This window comes from Coturnix japonica, chromosome 6 (genome assembly GCF_054131305.1).
Source record: "Coturnix japonica strain WE chromosome 6, WE-NBRP24, whole genome shotgun sequence".
Taxonomy (NCBI): Eukaryota; Metazoa; Chordata; class Aves; order Galliformes; family Phasianidae; genus Coturnix; species Coturnix japonica.
The window spans coordinates 4827980-4843499 of NC_140668.1; the positions used below are offsets into that span (position 1 = coordinate 4827980).

The 15520-nt window shown below is 46.7% G+C and overlaps 1 long non-coding RNA gene across 1 annotated transcript; it reads right to left on the reverse strand.

The window, feature by feature from the left end:
• Positions 1-1660: 1660 nt before the first annotated feature.
• Positions 1661-11262, reverse strand: LOC146760278 (uncharacterized). The gene is made up of 4 exons (XR_014947399.1): positions 10743-11262; positions 10297-10430; positions 9148-9307; positions 1661-2732 (listed from the first exon to the last, which is right to left on the reverse strand). It is a non-coding gene; the product is annotated as an uncharacterized LOC146760278 (long non-coding RNA).
• Between the last annotated feature and the right edge of the window lie 4258 nt (positions 11263-15520).

Here is a 15520-nt window from a genome sequence, read left to right on the forward strand (position 1 = left end):
GGAAAGCAGCGGGAGTTCTGATGGACAGCTTTGCAGGGACATTTTTCAATAGAGAAGCTTAAAATCCTATGTTTGTGCACCAGATCAGCAGGCTGGAGGAGATGAGAGTTTAATTTTGCAGACAGCAAATGGTGACTGTTTGTAAGTTATTAGAGAGGGAAATATGCCTTCAGTGTTATGGGGATATACGAGCCTTGCCTTCACCTTTCTCCATGTATCATGCTGCGTGTCATCATAGGCACGTTAGCACGTTGTGCAGGTCCCCTCAAATCACCGGGCAATAATTAGCATTGCAAACTGCTGGTTCTTACCTCTTTTACAAGACCCAGCTCAGTTCTTAAAACACACATCCCCTGAATTCACATTAACTTCAGGAAAAGATTCCTGGGTCCTGTGGAGTTAAGAATAAAAAGTATAAAAGCTTTAAAAATGGCAGCTTTATTCCTAATGCAGATAACTGCAGGCTTACGACAGCCTCAGAGGCTTCTGGCATTGGTGTCAGGGTTTGTGATTTGGGGGTGTGTGAGAGCAAGGAGAGAATGAGAAAAGGGAAAAGAGAAAGCAGGGGTAGATTCACAGTAGCTTAAAGAGCACTGACTGTGTGCTCGACAGCTCACTGACCTCGTTGGAGCGCCGAATGCAGGGCACAGGAGCCACATGGATTGGGTACGGACTCAGGCTGACCTCTGAAATCTGCACTCACAGCATTTTATGAGCTGATTGTTGTTAGACCCACAGACTAAGGCAGTTCATGGGCTCAAGAACACAGAAGCAAGTTCCCACGGCCTAAAGTTTCCAAATTGCATAGTAAAGGCTCATGTATGAGCAATTAAGCCATCGCAGCTCTAGAGTTTTCCACTTAGTTCAGCTTTATTTTGTTGCAAGCTGAATTAAACTGCTATATTACATTAGCAGATGTACCCCTAAGGAGCACTGCAGACCCTACCTATGGCTCAAAGAACAACACTGGGCTGGTTGGTGTCTGCTCTATCTGCCTTCTATCAGCTCTAGCATGGCTTCTGATATGGACATAGAAACTGTATTTTGAGATACAGCACGACCATCTTTACTTAATGTCTACTTAATCTCTACCATGTCTACTTAAGACACTTGGTATGGGGATGTCACCTGAACTGGTGTTGCTCATATGCCTTCTGTTCTCCTTACTTAAACAAATTCTCACCTTGCCAATGCAGTGCAGTTATTCAGACTACGGCTGGGATTTTCAGATCCCAAACTCCTCATGGATGGCGCTGGCTGTACATACAGTCTCCTTTGAAACCCAAGGCCATGCACAAAGCCCTGCCTCACTTTCAGCAGAGCCACCCTCGCCCTCCAGCTCTTGCTATCCCCAATCTTTCCCCATTCCTCAGCTCAGCTCCCATCATCGTTCTCCCTGTGCCGACTCAGCGTCTCCCTTAGAACTCATTTGTTTGCTCCGAAATGCTTTGCTTCCTCTGCTTTGTTTCCCTGGACCTAACATTTTTATTTGATTTTATTTTATTTGCCTCCTTTCTCCCTCCACAGGGTGACAGCTATTTTATCACCTACAACAAGAAATGCTGAGCCTGTCGTGCAGGCAAAACATTTGCAAAGGGGCAGGGGGTACACAGAAAGCAGTAGGAAATTGATAAGGGTTGTAAAGTGGCTTTATAAAAATGCCGACAAGCCTGCTCAGGGCACAGAGCACCTGCACCTCTGCCCCCGGCAGCGCTTCCTTCAGATGCTCCTATTGTTTTCATTACTATTTGTGACTTGATCATTAATAAATTACTATTACTTTTTTTTTTTTTTCCTGTTGCTTCCAGCCACCAAGGGAGCCAGCAGGTGCACCACTTTTACAATTAGCCCTCTGTAATGCATGGTTGGCAAGAAAAGTTGTCCGCAAGCTGCAGACTTTACCAACTGCTCGATGGCAGCAACTAGAGGACAGTGTGCAGGAAAGCACCTTCATGTGGCAGCTCACACAGCCAGAGGGGTTCAGTCTCAAAATTGGGGTCCTGCTTGTGAAGGTGAGTAGTAGAGGCAGGGGAAGAATGTACACAGGCCATCTATGGGGTAATGAGATCACAGTAAGTCTTACTGAAACCATTATTTCCATCATCTAAGATACGTTCCTGGTTAGAGGCAGCAGTGCAACTCATTAAACAGGAATCTGACTGATTAAACTGTTTTGGTTTGAGGAGGGGAAGTTTAGCAGTGAAATCAGAAAGTTGCTTCTCTCCATCTGCAGATTGTGCTCACTCACAGGCAGGGCTCTGGCTTTTCAGATCAGTGCTGTTCTCTGCGTTTGTGTTGGTAAAATTATGGTTGTAACAAATTCCCTTTGTGATAGAATATCATTCCCTCAAATACCACCATCACTGCATTGTCCTGTCCAGCAGCAGCTAAGTGGCACAAGCTGGGTGTTGTTTCAGTTCAGCCACAACAGGGATTATCAGCACAAGGAGTGTGCAGAGCTGTTGTGTAGTTTTTCCCCCAAAAAAGACAGTGCAAAGCAGAAAGCATAAACCATTTGGTGATACCTATACAAGGCAAATGAAAAGTGAAAAATCCATTGCAAAGTAAATGACCACAGACCTCAGATCAGGCATGTAGCCAGCAATCCAGGGAAGCTGTGTATCTTTGTCTCTGAGACAGTTTTCTTCCAGTCCCAATGAACTCAGGTGTTTCACGTAGTTCTGATGGGAAAGCATGTTCCTCTCTTGGAGGAAGTCAGCTGGAACATGAAACTAATAAAGAAAGAGAAAAGAAAAAACATATATATTTAAGATGACATGCTGCTGAAAATCACCAGACTCAGAGCTTGCATTGAGCAGAGCAGGTTCCATTGATGCTGCTCTTCTGCCTTTGATAGCAGCTGTACAGGGTGCTCCAGAGAAGAACAAAGCAGCAACCCTGTGACAATCTGCCCCTTTTACTGCTGCAGGCACAGATCCAATCTGGGGACTGATTCATGCTTTGAATCATAAGATTAGAAGTCTTCTCCAGTATTTCCTTCCATAGAAGGAAATCGAACATCTCATAAGTGGCTTCCAAACAAGCATCCAGATTCCTTGCATCCTGCTAATGTGAACTGGATGTTAAACCAGCAGCCAAACAAAAAGACTGATTTGCTTTTCTCACACTACTTAATACCAGAATCAAAATGCATAAAATCAAAAACATTTCATAAGAACATCTTCATTTGCAGACTCAAGTCACTATGAATTGATCATAACAAATACAGGAGACATTGAAAGCTCCTCTCCTGTGGCTCTCAAGGTCCAAACCTCTAATCTTGGTCACTGCATTTTCAGGCCACTGCAACCCAACAGGCACTTCTAAAAGAGCAGAAAAAAACCTAACAGGAGAATGCTGTCATGTCAATAGCTTTTCTAGTGAGTGTAATGAATGCAGACAACACAAGAGTACTTTGATAGAGGAATCCCATCTGTGTCTAACCAGTAAATCCATGCCGCGCAGTTTGCGTTCAGTGCAACCTGTTTCCTTCCTGAGAAAACAGAACACCAGGAGACTTTGAGGTAGAGAATTTAAGGCAGAACCAGTTGGTACAGCCTTATTCAGGATAAATATGAAAGCTCAAGGCAGATTCTCTTGCCCCTACTGTAATATATGCTATAAGTTAAGATCTACATGTATATCCAATCGCATTTGTGAAGGTAGGGAGGGGAAAAAAATCACCGTGTAGTTAGACACAATTAAATGAGTTACATAAAGGGCACATCTTTAAAAAAAAAAAAAGTCTGAAAACTTTGAAACTGAAGTGGAATGGAATAGCAGCATGAAATGTCAGAGCTGAGTTAAATCCCAGCTTCAGAATCAGTCCTCGATCCAGCCAGAATAGGTCACCCAGACTTCATCCTGCCAAATTTACACTGTTTGTTGAAGTATGCAACTCAAAAAGTTAGAACCAAAAGTTGTCCCTCTCCACTGCAGCTCAAACACACCATTCTCCCTACTGAAAAACTGCCAGCGTTTTCTGTTTTCTCTTGTTCCCTTCCAGATTTATTCTTGCCATGCCCAGCTGTGAGCAGGGCAGTGAGCAGGGGGTCGGGGCTGTGCAGGCTTCATGGTGCAGCCCGGGCACTAGCTCCTGTATGCCTTGTGCAGACCCCATACCATGAAGCCATTAGAATTCCTCCTGCAAGCAGCATGCTGAGTCCCTTAGCTCCTTCCTTTCACTTGACCTGAACTATAGGTTCTGCTGGTTGTGAGCTCAATCACTGTCCTCCCCAGGTCTGCTATTAAACCTTGGCTCTAAGAAACCAAGAAATTAATCTCTGGTGCCCGACTTTTCGCAGCCCAGCGTGCTCTACAGCAGCTATGCACAACCTCTGATCCCCAACTGCACGGCCTCATCCATAAACAAAGGTACCTTGTGGAGTCTGGTGAACCCAGCTGATCCCTCACTAATATCTCCTGGAGCAAGCAGAGTACAAAGCCTTTCAGCTTGGAAGTTTTGCATTCTCTTACTCTTGGATTAAGAAATAAAACAAATTAAACGAGACCCTCACATCCCTACGGTCTTCATTTTCTACAGCACACCCATTGCAATGGGTGAAAAGCATTGCTTTTGCCAGTTACCAGACAGAGTGTTAGTGGGTGAGACAATGCCATGCATCCCTCTGCATTGCAGACCCAGCGTGGCACTGGGGCAGCACAGTGAGGAACAAAGCCACTGTGCATTTGTTAATCTGTCATTCACACTGACAGCTGTGGGTACACGCTGAGAGCCACGGGCAGGGGACAGCCACCAAACCACAGCCAGCAGCACTATCAGAGCAGAGCTGAAGCACTGGGACCTCAGGCCTGTCTGCAGTAATTTTCTTTTGCTGATAGTTACAAGGATCGCTGCAATATAAATTCCGCATGGAGTGCTGAGAAAGGAACAAGGCCCCGCTGCACCAAGCGCGGTGTTAGATAGGGAGAGATGACCATGTAAATAAATGGGGCACAAAGGAAGTATTTTTCCCAATTTTACAGATGAGGAACCATGGCTAAAAGCCATAAATCAGTTTTATTGAGGGGATACAGGGTATTTTCAGGAGAAATAAGAACTGAGCCTCAAATCCTTATCCACTGCTCAGTCCCATTTTGTTCCTTTTCTGCTTTGAGGGCCAACAAAGCCCACCAGAACCAACCTTCGTGTCTGCCCATACAGGACAAAGCCAACTTACAATGTGTCCTCCTATCCCTCCAGCCCTGCAGCATGCAACTGCTGCCCCCAGAGACCACCACAAGGAGACCATCCTCACAACACACAGACGTGAGGCTGTCATGGCCAGGGCTGATGCAATTTGGGCACATCCCTCCCCTGCCCTGTCACCCAGCTGCCTGGTTGGCAGCACGTGAACCCATGCTTTGCATCTGCATGAAGAGTTCAAAGCTGGCAGTCCTTAATAATATAAGCACAGCTGCTTCCCTCCACAACTCCCCTCAAATCAAGCAGCCAAGATAGCTTTCTGAATGAACGAGCTATCTTAAGGCACTGAGTGAAATAATTTCTCAGATGCTCAATCTAGTTTTTGAAACAATCTGGAAATGACATTCTCATTAATTACACACCACGTATCTGGAAAATGACAGCGCTACTGAGCTGACAGTGACAAGGAATCAGAAAATAGCTTGTGCAGGTGGAACAAGTCATGGACAAACCTTCGTGTCTATATGGAGGGGATGGACAGAGCTGTGAGGGGCAGCACTGCAGGTGCCTAGAGACCATTTGTGCAGCAGAGCCACAGTGAGCAGTGGGTGATTTCACCCTCCTGGCACTCACAGAGGGAACTTCAAGCAGTGTTTCCCCTTTAAAAACCAAGACAAGCTCAGCCTGGACAATCATTTATATTTGCTTACTCCTTGAGCTTTGGTGCAGTGATTGCTTGCTGGGCTGGGAGCCTCCCAGCCATGTCATAGACCAAGAGGAAAGTCAGAGGTCTTCCCTGGGCTGAGTCCTGAGCAAGTCAATGGGAAGTAAATATAAACCATAAGCACTGAAGTAAGTGAAAATAAACTGTTTGGTGCATGCTTATACAATGACAGAAGTCTTTGCAAATTCATAAAATGGAGAACATGAAAAGCAGCAAATCCTTTTTAAAACAGGAAGGAAGTCAGGTAGGTGAGCAGGAAAAACAGCCCAGTAGTTAATGTGCTAATGTAGGACCTGGAAAACCTGAGTTTACAGGCCTGCAGTGGGCCCATAAACTTCTACATGCTATCACTGAAACTGGAGAACCACACTCCATTACCCCCAAAACTCAGGAACTGCTTATAAGAACTTCAGGAATTGGGTTAAGTCTCACCAAAAAGGGAAAACATGTCTGTTCGACAGAAGCCAACAGCAGAAGGCAGGAAAGCTCACATCACTTGAAACCACAGCTCGCAAGGAACCCAAACTGCCCAGGAGAACTGAGCCCACAGCTCCATGCAAGGCAACTGATCCCCTTCTCAGTGCACAAGAAAACAATACTCTGACCTTTAAGTAACAATTTTAGTTGTATCAAAAAACTGAAGTGACTTGAGAGCCATTTCTCTTGCTCCCTGGAATCATTTACAAGGGGATTTTTGCACCCAGGCAGAGCATGCAGGCAGGGGGCTGCACCCAGGAGCAGTCCATGCAGCCAGAGTTTGTCTTGGCAGGGAGCTGCTGGCTTCCTTTGCATACAGGGAGCAACCCGGTTCTGCTCAAGAACTGCCTGGTTTAGGAACACGCACCTCAGCAGGTTGGAGCCCTGCAGACAGGCTGCTTTCGTGAGAGAGGGCGTGAAAACAGATCAAAGTCTCAGAAGAAGTTTATTTTAAAGTATTTCCTACAGCCCGATCAGATTATGTTTTTAAAAGTTCAATTATCTTCTGATAAACTCAGCAGCCAAATTAGGAAACTAAATACAATTATTAAAGCATAAGAGAATAATTTCAGATCTGCTACAAGAGCCAATTCAAACTTAACAAGCCCACAGATCCTGGCAAGTAACTCCACACAGATCACTCAGCTTCATTTCAAACTAGAAGACCAGATGAATGCCTGGGATATGACTTACATTGATTCTCATGTTTTTAATCAAAACTTACACAGTCCTTTTAGCTGGCCAAACCCAGAACCAAGATTTTGTAGAAAGGTATTCAATTTCTCTATGGAATTGGGGGATTTGAGCAACCCCGTGCTGAGCTATCAAAGCAGTGCACAGAACTTACCTCCGGCGTGCAATGCAAAGCCTGAAAACTTGGAAGAAATATTTCACATAGTGCAGCATTTTGCAGAGCAATCTTTAATCCAGATGCTATCCCAGCAGCTGGGCTGATCTCCTCAACAACTTCAGTACAGTTCTGTTGTGGTCTTTTTTTCCTGAAGAGAACTTCTAAACTCACATCTTGTTGGCCAGTAATTCTGAATTCCCATTCACCAAGTGACCAGCAATGCACCCTGCCATTATACCATATAGCCACGCTCACTTGGGAGCACGGCAGCTGATGTCCCACAGCACACACACATTCATCAGAAGGGAGATGCCCACAGCTGAGGTTATCAAGAGTGGAAACTTCAGTATGCAACAGTGCTGCAGGTGAAGTTTCATCAGACACATTTAACCTTACATATTGTTGCATTTTCTCTCTTCCTGTAGGCAGCGTGGGCTCCTGGACATCACACATCAGTGGCACTAATGAGGAGAAGTGCTGACCACCAGTCAAGAGAAAACGATACCTAACACACCATCTCAGTCTGTAGATTACTGATACCATCATGTTTAAAGGGCAAAGGCCAAAAAGCACGAGCACAGGACCCTTGCCTTTAATAGGGTTGCCATATATACCCAAAACAAAACATACTTTTAAGCTGCCTGCATTTATAAACTCTTGAGGCCCATATTTGAAGGAAAGGGAAAACCTTCCATGCTGACAACTCCTCCCAGCAAGTTACAGAAAGGAGGTATTTAGGGGAGAACATGAATTCCAGCCCCTGATGGAAAAACACACTCCTCTTGCAGCAATTTCTGTTGTTGTATTTTTGTATGGGGGTTAAAAAAGGTTTGATTTTGCAGTTTAGCATGTTGAGGCCTCTCAGTGCTCGCTGTCGGAGGGTGCCGATTACCCAGCTTCATTCATCAAAGTGTCACTTTTCTGACAGCCATTAATAAATATACTGCCAGAGCCCCTCACACCTGGCAGCCATGGCACACTGCAACACACCGCTAACCTAATTTGCTAATTGCTGCTTTCCCCATTAATTTTAGTCCTGTCTTGTTTGGTGTTGACATGGAGGGAAAAAGAAAGAAGAGTGGGGAAAAAGAAGCAGGCAAGAAAGTAAGCTTTGGGAGTTTTCTGATTATTTCTTCACTTGTTCTTCCCCCTCCATCACCATTTACTTGGGGGTATCAGCTTCCTTTTTATCCTTGCCCTTTCTGAGAGGGCTGGCAGCAATGGCAATTTGGGCACTGTGGTGTGAGGGCTTAACAAGCTGCACACCATGTGTTACCCACATACAAGCCCAGACTCTGGCACTGTGTTTCTCTCAGCCCCCCACCCTGAGCTCCCAGCCTATGGCTGCACAACAGTGGGGCTTGGGGTGCTCTGTCCCCCAGACATCATCGGTCTCAGCACTTCACACCTGCCAAAATCCCTACTCTGTTAATTCAATTCCCATCCACTCTCAAGCGAACATCACTCAGTTCCATTAATCATATGATTTTTCTGATAAATATCCTCTTTAAGGCCCAGGTACAGACCAAGTCCTTTGTGACTAAGCTGGACTGAAACGCAGGTCTCCAGCCGAGGTCAATTAAGACAAGGAGTACCAGACCCATCAAGCCTTCAGGCAGTGATGAATTATTGTTGCAGCGCTAGTAAAAGTCTCCCTGCAGGACACTCACCAAGCTGTTGCACTTGGACCACACATTGGGGTCCATATGCTCCAAAGCTTTTCCTTGCCTGATTAGGTCTAGTGATGGCTGCCTGCACCCACTGCTCCAGCTCTGCCTCCCCTTCTCAGGAACAGTGCTCAATCACTGGGGGCACAGAGGCTCCTTGGGCTCTGCACAGCCATCACTTGGCCACCAATGCTTGGTTAAGGACACAGACACCTGTGTTCTGCAGAGCTTTCCAGATCATTAATTCTTTTCTCCAATTAATGCAAGAAAAGGGTGCACTTACCCCACAGGTAAGGCCTGTGTGCATGCTCCTGTCCCCTCAGCCAGGCAGCTTGGGTCCATCTTTCTTGGTAAACAGAGCTTCCCACTGCCAAGACACTCAGACCACAACCACACAACATGAGGAATGGTCCTCTCAGTCTGGGACAGCATCCACTGCCAACCTGTGCCAAATACAAGAATTTTGGATGCTTCCTTAGCATTGGGAGGAAAGGAATGAAGGTGACCAAGTTCCACCTTAAGTGGGTGATTGCAGTCTGCTAAACCCACAACAAATAACCGAGTCTCAAACACAATCCAAACACAGGGCATGTTTTAAAATTGCTTGCAACGAGACACTAGTAGATATGAGCATGAGAGGTTTTGCTGCTTCTGAGCAGACTTTGGTGCAAAACGCATGTTTTTCCCTAAAAGAAGCAGAAGGTTTAAACAGTTTTAAATTGGATAATACTACAAGAAGGCTCAGACTGTTTCGAAATGATGAGCTGGTAAGAAAACCCTTCTTTGAATCAGGATTATTACAATGATATTAGAGGATTAGCACAGGTCTGGGAGCAGGATTCAAGCAAACCTGCCAATTCTGGACATTGGACATTTTGACTGCCTTTGAACCCTTTAGCTGTTCTGACAGTTAAAACTGTGCTGCCATGGCACAGCCCTGCTCCCAGCACTTACACCCACAGCTCTCCCTAAGCCACAGGTGAGATCAGTTTGTATTTCCTTTAGCACAGAAGGGCCAGGCTGGCACACACTCACCTTTATGGCTCGTTGCTACTCTGCCAGGAGCAGGACCCACAGGCCAAGCCTTCCAGGAGCCTTATAAGTCAAACACACTGTCCTGTTCCAAGTGGAGTTAAACAGGCCCAGTAAAAAGTAACAGCACTTCAGCTTTTAGCCAAAAGCCTCCATTCACGGCCCTTTAAAGTTAAATTTATTGCCTCCATTTAGCAACATCCCTGTGAAACTCCCTCCTGGTTCAGAACAAAACCTCTGTGCAGTTCAGCTGCGCTGTGGCAAACAAAACATTTCATCCTAGGGATCCAGCCATGCATCTGTCTGCCTTTATTCAGATCTCTGTGTCTCTTTATTCCCTTCGGTTTTCAACAGCTCCAAGCAACCAGATAGCACAGCTCGTCTGCTCCCCACTGCTCACCTTTCTGCTATGGCTGAAGAGCTGATCACAAGGAGGAAAGCCACCAACATGTCTTTTTCCCCTGTGACAGAAGTGGATGCAGCTTTATTGAGCTTCTTGGGCTGCGTCTTCCACCACAGGCAGATCAAGAAAAACTACACAGGGCAGAGAATGAATAAAATGATCAATGCTCTGCCCTGGAGTATGATAACTCCCATTTTTCAGGAGTCAAGGTTAGCTCAGGGCTTTAGCTGCTCTGCAGGATCAGCCCTGCCCTTTGAAGAACCAATTCGTTCCCTTGCACGAGGCCCACTGTGCCCTGACCCACCACACCACTGCATGTGCCACATGCTTTCTGCACACACACAGCCTTCGTGCTGAAGCCAAAAAGCAAGAAAGCAAGAAAAAAGTTTAGAGCATTTCCTAACAAAAGAGAAAATAAGGGAAAACATTCTGTTGAAAAATACCAGGTCAAATGGAGAAGGGAGTCCTTTCATCTTCCATGCTCTGGGTTGGTTTTATTACACTGCGAAGCCATTTTACTGAATTAGTATCGTAATCATGGCAGGATAATGGGGGTATGGAGCACTGCAGCACAAGCCAGATCCCTCAGCTGGTACAAACCAGCATGGCTCCATTAACTTCAGTGGAGCCAATTTATATCAGCTGAGGATCTGCCCTTTAGTTTTTACTACAGGAAAGCCAGACTACAAATGGGAGAAACCTATATTAAAAACAAATATCTTCAATCACAGCAGCAAGAATGTAGAAAATATTGGCTGAGTCAACTTTTATAGCAATGTTTTCTTTCTCTCCCAAGTGCTCAATTTTGAACACTCCCCTATAAAATTTTCCAAGCCTGGAGCAACTTTCCTCTTTCCTTTGGTTAAAGCCCACCTCACCTGATGGAGGCAACAAGGCTCTGGAGATGCTCAAGTCCTTTCCAGAGCAAAGTAGGGCTTAGGGAACTGGTAGCATCCCTGCACTGAGCCATCTCAGACCTCCAGCCTGCCAGTAGGGCAGTTGTGAAAATGGAGATTGGGCCACAAACATCTGCTCTTCTTGGGAAGCGTGACCCCTTCCCACAAGGAGAAGGTTACTCCAACAGCCCCCTTTAGGAATGCCACTGGGTCCCTCAAATGAAAGCGCACAGAAGAGCTCAGGGCCCCTCAGCAGCCTTGCAGCAAGCACCTTTTGTTCAAAGCCCAGAGCTGTTAATTAAAGGCTGGTGATTAATGATTAAACTCCACGTGGTTCCCATCTCAGGCTTAAAAAGTCCTCAGGATGCTGACTTTGCTGAAGGTTTCATTGTGAAGTTCTGGGATGTGAGGGGCTATTTATAGAGAAGTCCATCAGAGCTCTGAAAGGAGGTGCTCCTTCCACATAATTAAGAAGAAAAAGAAAAAAAAATACAATTTCCAAAAAGCATAAAGGTCAAATATTTAGATGAGGTAAATAAGTGATCTGCCTGTATGAGCAGCAGCCAGAAACAAGAGACTATTTTTGTGTGTGCTTTCCCCAGCTGGGCACGTTCAGTTCTTGGACTCGGGTTTCTACAGGCAAATATTCTCCTCTCCCAGGGAGTTCAGAATTCATTGTCCATAAAGATCATGGATCCTCATGCCATATTGCATTCATGAATAGCGAATACAAAGGATTTCTACATGCAGGATCTGATGCGTGGATAAGGGCAGCATTTATCCATCCTGCTCACACCCTGGCCTCTCTGCACCCAGCTCAGCCTGAGTGGCACAGGCTGTGGAAATGAAAGCTGGAGATCTCTGAGTTCTAGGAGTTTAGGAGAGATAGGCGAGGTAGGAAGGGTGGGGGAGTCGCCCTTTATGTCAGAGACTGGATAAACTGTGAGGAGCTCCCCATGAGAAACAGTCAAGAACAGGTTGAGAGCCTGTGGGTTAGGATTAGAGATGGGACTAATAAAGGTCAGCTGGTATTAGGGGTATACTACAGGCCACCTGATCAAGGGGAAGCTGCTGATGAGGCTTTCTTGCTCCAGATGCGTGAGGCGTCTGGCTCAGGGGCTCTTGTCCTGGTGGGGGACTTCAACCATCCTGACATCTGTTGGGAAAACCACACGGCGAGCTGCAAGAGCTCCAGAAGGCTCTTGGAATCCATTGATGATAGCTTTCTGGTTCAGGTATTGGACAGACCGACCAGAGGTCAAGCGTTGCTGGACCTGCTGCTCACCAACGCTGAGGAGATCATCAAAGGCGTCAAGGTTGGAGGCTGCCTGGGCTCCAGCGATCATGCCCTGGTTGAGTTTGTGATCTCAAGCGATGTGGGCCTGGCAAAGAGCAGGACCAGGATGCTCAACTTTAGAAGAGCAGACTTCAAGCTACTCAATGGAATACTGGCCAAGATCCCCTGGCGCGCTGCCCTCAAAGATAAGGACGTTGAGGAGAGCTGGCTACTGTTCAAGGATGCCCTCCTGGCAGCACAAGAGGTCTCCATTCCCCTGATTAAGAAAGTGGGCAGGAGAGGTAGAAAACCGGCATGGCTCAGCAAGGACCTGCTAAGAGAACTGAGGGTGAAGAAAGGGGTGTACAAGCTCTGGAAACAAGGCTGTGTCACCCGGGAAGAATACAGGGATGCCGTCCGAACTTGCAGATGTGGGATCAGGAAAGCCAAGGCACAGGCAGAACTGAACTTGGCGAGGGATGTGAAAAACAACAAGAAAACCTTCTACAGGTACATTGGCCAGAAGAGACAGGCCAAAATGGGCGTACCTACTCTGGTAAATTTAAAAGGAGAAATGGCTTCAACAGATGAAGAGAAAGCTGAGGTGCTGAATGAGTTCTTCACCTCGGTCTTCACTGGTGGCCAGGATTCTAGTTTTTTTCACGTCCCTAAGTCTTGCACCCCCATACCTCCATGTGGGGACCAAGGAGGTAAATTCCTCCCCACTGTAAGGGTAGAGCAAGTCCGAGAGTGCCTCCTTAGACTGAATGAGTATAAGTCTATGGGGCCAGATGGCGTGCATCCCAGGGTCCTGAAGGAGCTGGCTGAGGTGGTTGCTGAGCCGCTCTCCATCATATTTGAGAAGTCGTGGCTGTCAGGTGAGGTCCCGGATGATTGGAGGAAGGGTCACGTCACTCCCATTTACAAGAAGGGGAGCAGGGACGACCCGGGTAACTACAGGCCGGTGAGTCTCACCTCTGTGCCTGGGAAGATTATGGAACAGATCCTCCTGGACAACATGCTTGATCGCATAAAGAACGAGCATGTGATCCGAGACAGCCAGCATGGCTTCACCAGGGGAAGGTCATGCTTAACTAATCTTGTGGCCTTCTATGATGGAGTGACGGCGTTGGTGGATGAAGGGAAGGCGACCGATGTCATTTACCTGGACCTGAGCAAGGCCTTTGACATGGTCCCCCATCACATCCTCATCTCCAAATTGGAGGGAGGTGGATTTGATGGGTGGACAACTAGATGGATAAGCAATTGGTTGAAAGGCCGCAGACAGAGGGTGGTGGTCAATGGCTCTATGTCCAGGTGGAGGCCGGTAACGAGCGGCATCCCTCAAGGGTCTGTCTTGGGACCGGTGCTCTTTAACATCTTTATTAATGACATCGATGAGGGAATGGAGTGCACCCTCAGCAAGTTTGCTGATGACACCAAGCTGAGTGGTGCAGTCGATACGGTGGAGGGAACAGATGCCATTCAGAGGGACCTTGACAGGCTGGAAAGCTGGGCTCAGGTGAACCTAATGAGGTTCAACACGGCAAAGTGCAAGGTTTTGCACTTGGGCCGGAAGAACCCCAGGCACCTGTACAGGCTGGGAGGAGTTGTCCTTGAGAGCAGCTCGGCTGAAAAAGACCTAGGGGTCCTGATAGATGAGAAACTTAACATGAGCCAGCAGTGCGCTCTGGCAGCCCGGAAAGCAAATGGGATCCTGGGCTCCATCAGGAGAGGGGTGGTCAGCAGGGATAGGGAGGTGATCGTCCCTCTCTACTCTGCTCTTGTGAGGCCCCATCTGGAGTACTGTGTCCAGGTGTGGAGCCCTCAGTACAAAAAAGATATGGAGATTTTGGAAAGGGTCCAGAGGAGGGCCACAAAGATGATCAGGGGGCTGGAGCACCTCCCCTATGAAGACAGGCTGAGGGAGTTGGGTTTGTTCAGCCTGGAGAAGAGAAGGTTGCGAGGTGACCTCATTGCAGCCTTTCAATACCTGAAGGGAACTTACTCCCAGGAGGGGAGTAAACTCTTCGAAAGGGCTGATAATAGCAGGACTAGGGGAAATGGTTTTAAGTTGAAGGAGGGAAGATTTAGGTTGGATGTTAGGGGAAAGTTCTTTACTAGAAGGGTGGTTAGGTCCTGGAACAGGCTGCCCAGTGAGGTTGTGGATGCCCCGTCCTTGGAGGTGTTCAAGACCAGATTGGACGGGGCCCTGGGCAACCTGATCTAGTAAATGTGTATGTTTAGTGGCCCTGCTAGGCAGGGGGGTTGGAACTACATGATCCTTGAGGTCCCTTCCAACCCGGGTCATTCTGTGATTCTGTGATTCTGTGATTCTGTGATTCTACATTGTTGTGGATTAATGTTTTTGGAAGCTTTGAAAACTGACTGAAGTTTAAATTATTTTAAGACACTGGTAATATAAATAATCTGGGTTCCTAGCTTTTGGTCCTTGCTGACCCATGACAGGCCAGGTTTCTTTCCTGATTATAAACTTTCTCTGACCGCATTCAAGTAAAGAAGGTTGGTTTTTCCTATGAATGTTTGGAACAAACCTCTCTTCTTACAGAAATGTATATACTAGAACTCTTCCCAAAGCTAATAGCTCCTCATGGCACTGAATAGCTGAGTACCATACCAAGTCATACAAATGTTTTCACAGCTCCTCGTTTGCTTCAGCTCAGCAACCCACAAAATCTAGGAAATGATGGTTGGAAGGGCCCTCTGATCCCACCTGCTGCTCCATACTGTTGCCAACATTAGGCTATGGTTATAGTTCCACAAATAAGATGGGCCGCTTTGTCCTGTGCTATACCCATACAGTTATTTCTTAACCAAAGGCAGCTGTGCTGCTCAAGCATGATTTGCCCTTCATAAACCCATGCTGATTTTTCAGATTCTCACCTTGTTCCTTCAAACCCACGGGTCTGAAATTCACCTTTGGGTGGATTCTCTCGGACCCATACATTCAAATACATCTGACTTCTCTGACAAGCCCCTGAACGCCCATTCCTCCACTTTTGGCTGCCCTTTTCCTTCCCATGATGGT